The sequence below is a fragment of the Triticum aestivum genome, chromosome 4B (assembly GCF_018294505.1).
Source record: "Triticum aestivum cultivar Chinese Spring chromosome 4B, IWGSC CS RefSeq v2.1, whole genome shotgun sequence".
NCBI lineage: Eukaryota > Viridiplantae > Streptophyta > Magnoliopsida > Poales > Poaceae > Triticum > Triticum aestivum.
In genome coordinates this window covers 610,379,191-610,383,067 of record NC_057804.1, presented here as the reverse complement: position 1 = coordinate 610,383,067, position 3,877 = coordinate 610,379,191, and the positions used below count along the sequence as shown (strand labels likewise).

At 43.8% G+C, this 3,877-nt stretch overlaps 1 long non-coding RNA gene across 2 annotated transcripts; it reads right to left on the bottom strand.

Annotated features, from left to right (window-relative positions):
• Window positions 1-251: 251 nt before the first annotated feature.
• LOC123093557 (uncharacterized) lies at window positions 252-3,415 on the bottom strand. Of its 2 annotated transcripts, XR_006445404.1 has the most exons (5): window positions 3,210-3,415; window positions 1,424-3,134; window positions 1,101-1,327; window positions 801-860; window positions 252-713 (listed from the first exon to the last, which is right to left on the bottom strand). It is a non-coding gene; the product is annotated as an uncharacterized lncRNA (long non-coding RNA). The 2 variants fall into 2 exon arrangements; XR_006445405.1 differs by lacking the exon at window positions 801-860.
• Window positions 3,416-3,877: the final 462 nt, after the last annotated feature.

Here is a 3,877-nt window from a genome sequence, read left to right as displayed (position 1 = left end):
TTTTAGAATATCAGACATTCTTTTCTGCACCACCATTGATTCTATTTCAGTCATTTGTGCACTTAAGCATCTCTCCTCACACCCACACCCCATTTTTTCGTACATCTATAAATCTGCAGCCATTCATGATCAGCAATGTTGTTATGCATTTCGTATGGTCCGCTAGATACAGCTTATACGCTGGTGCTGCAATAATAAGGATTTTATTTATATTGATTTCGTCCAGTTGGCAGATCTTCTGTACGAACTAATTTTGGCAATGCATATGCATATGTCAGAACTAATTTTGAAGTACACCATTCAGTAATTATACTAGAGATTTTGAAACTGCCGCAGGTGACCCAGCAAATGGCACAATACGTGGCTTTAGACAACAAACTAATTTTACTTATACTGATTCCTAATCACTGTCGGAGCGATGCTCAGAGACATTTAGTCTGAGATCTCCTTTTTGTTATGATTCACAGTGATCATGTTGGACTCTCGGGGTTGAGATGGCGATGGATTTGCTGACCCAGTTATCGATCGCAACCCACATCCATCATTTTCTGATAATGGTGTACCGATCAACAATGAAGGAGTCACTGCCCCTGGATCTCCATTAAGCATGTTGTCAAAGTTATTCAGCTGAGTTGGACCAATTCAAGAAGTGGCTGGTTACAGAAATTGATTTTGGTGGTATGCTTCAGCTTCCCATGCTGCAGAAATTAAACCTAAAATTCAATGCATGGACAATGAGCAAGGTCAGCATCTCTCGCCGGTACTCATCCTTTTTGAGTCAAAACTGCTCAATTTTTTACCAGATCATTAGTAACACACCAGGCAATGCACACATCATCCTGGGTTTACAATGCAGCCCACTGTCAAGGCACAAACAGCAATCTCTTCATGATCTTTTTAGTACGACGACAATTTGTTCAATGCAAAGTAGCTCTACACCTGTTATACTAATATGATAATCTGTTCATGCTGAAACACATTTGCAATGTAGAAAGCTACATATGATTTTGTTCACTGAGAATTTCTAGCATGTATCTATTTGTACAAAGAGTAGCATGCCGAGTTTCCAAAGAGTGTACTACTTCCGAATAGTGACATACCTGTACGTCCATCCAGGAGCTTTAGGGTCGATCTGGCCAATAAATTGCACAGATACTTGAGGTAAATCTTTAATTTGAGCATCTGCCGCCCCCTCCGCCGCACAGATCTATCCGTCTGCACTAAACCCCCTCATAGGCGCCAGGTGCTCGACGACCGGGTAGTGCAGCGACTCCATTGGAATTTTGCTGTCATTAACCTCTCCAGGCTTCAACACCAGTGTTCTGTTCTGCTTAAACAATTCAGGGATTGGGAGTTAGATGGTACAGTGGCGAACATAAGCACAAGTCTAATGCACGACTGCTAAAATGGCGCACGTCCACACCTCTTAATCGGCTGTATCAAGAACTCCAGCTCCCTCGCACAGGAGGTCCGCTGCCAAGGTCACCACTCTCGCCAATGGAAAGATCCAGGCACCCGAGGAAGAAGACAACTCCACCAGGCACCATACCAGCAAATTACTCAGTTTAGGTTGCAATGAATGGAAAGCATGTTTCTTGGTCCACGGACCAGGGAGGACAAGACCTCATGAGGCATGTTTTGAATGGTCGACATACCCATGCACCGAGTAAGGAGCTCCTACCTATTCAGCAGATGCAATACATGCGGCAACATATATGTCTGTCATTCCTGCCTTGCCTTCCTTCTAACAAGTACCCTTCCCTAATCGTCTCCACCTTCTCCATTTGCATTCCGCACTCACTTGTCTACTCACTCGCCGGTTCTTCTTCATCGATCATACCTTTGGGAATACTCAGCTTGCATCCGGCACCGACACAGTACAACTAATGTAACATTCTGTCTTTGATCAACTAATTTATCTAATCTATATGTTATTGTTTCCCTTGGCATTCGAGTAATGCAACCCTATTTTCCTTCGTGATTTTAGATCTGAAATGGAATCCCATGCACATGAAACATTTTCTTTGCAAATACAGGAACCATGTCTCATTCTGGTACCCACAACAAACACACCTTCAGTGACACTGCTGGAATTAATCTCTCCCATTCCCTTATGGATAGGTGCTTTATAAAAGTTCATTAATGTTTACAACTTCCATAGGGCTTACTAACTGTAATCCAAAACAGATTGCAGTGCAACATGAATCTTAAGTTCTTAACAGCGAGATTCTATCTTACATGTCACATTTTCTGCTGTAACCAAATTTTCCATGAACTATCAAAATGAGGGCTCTAATCTTCTATATTTTTTTAACCAATGGGAGCTACTAATCGAATCATTCAACTCTAGACAAGCAGTCAATCTGTAAAACGTCTGATCAATCACCCAGTACCGTAGTGTCAAAATTACAAGCAACCACACACATAGTGACCATAGTGTCAAAATTACAAGCAATCGCACACATATAAATACTGAATCTTCAGATTTGGACACATGGATTTTGCAACAGAGAAATTCTTTCCTACAGTTCAAAATTCATAGTGTAACAATATGTGAGGTGCCAAACAAAGCATTCAGTTCACAATCATCTGGTGAATCCCTCTACTATAGTCTTGTACTTTCAAGCAGCCACACACATACAAGCTCAGATTCTTCAGATTCCACCATCAATTTTGCGTGAGAGACATTCTTTCTTACAGTTCACAATTTATGGTGTAATCAGGCTGAAAGAGAGAATGTCTGTGTTGCAAAAACGAGGTGCTGAATGAATCATTCAATAATGTACGAAGCACTAGATCCGTAAAACCTCACACTCATGACTCATCTGATATCCCACCTGTTCTCTAGTCTATTAATGACAAGCACACACATACGAACATAGTTTTTTCAGATTTGCAACATTAATTTTCAACTCCAGCGATGAGTACGAACATACCTGCGGCTCCATCCTGGAGTGGGTCCATCTCGCCTACCGATTGTTCGGAAGCATGTGGTGAACCCTCCCTATGATCTCCCACCTCCGCCCCGCAGGCCCGCACACGAATCGGCAAATGGCTGATGCTGCTCCATTCCGGCAATAAAATCGCTCACTGTGTAATGGAAAGGCACCATCGGAACCTCAAGCACTGTGGATCTGCGCAGCAAGAGGGGGAAATTGCAGATCGATACCATGGGATCCAAAATCAAACGAAAACCAAATCCAGCATACCGAGGTAGGAGACGAGTACCACCCCTCCTCCCCCCACACGCCCCCAATCTCGCATTTACTCCGCCGTCGCCAGAGTTGACGAAAAGCAAGTATCCTGATCCACGGATCAGGAAGGAGCCCGACGAGCTGAGCCACGGCTCGAGTTCCTGACGTCCACGACCGCCGTCCCTCCGTCTCTGTCCTGGCCCACAGTTCAATGTATTTGTTCTTTTCCACAATTACAGACGCTCGCCAGTCTCGCCCCATTATTTAATGCATCATATCCCGAGAGGCTACTCAACCGCCCAGATATCGAGCGCATATGAGCTCGAGTTCAAAAATGTCGCGTCCGAATGAAGTTCACTTGACTGTGTGATGCAGTGCACTGTTCAGTCTAAAAGCAGTGCGGTTTTTCTTCCTCGTCTTCAAAAATTTACGTCCCACAAAAAAGAAACCATGTAGTTCTCTTACTGGTCTGATGCAGTGCGGTTTTTCATCCGATGCAGTGCGGTTTTTAGTCGGATGAAGTACCACTAGTAGAAAAATGGTCAAATGTGAAGCACAATAGTGCCGGTTTGAATTTCAGCCGGCACTAATGTGTACATTAGTGCCGGTTCGTGGCGGCGATCAATAGCACCGGTTCGTGGCGAACCTTTAGTACCGGTTCATGCCATGAACCGGTACTAAAG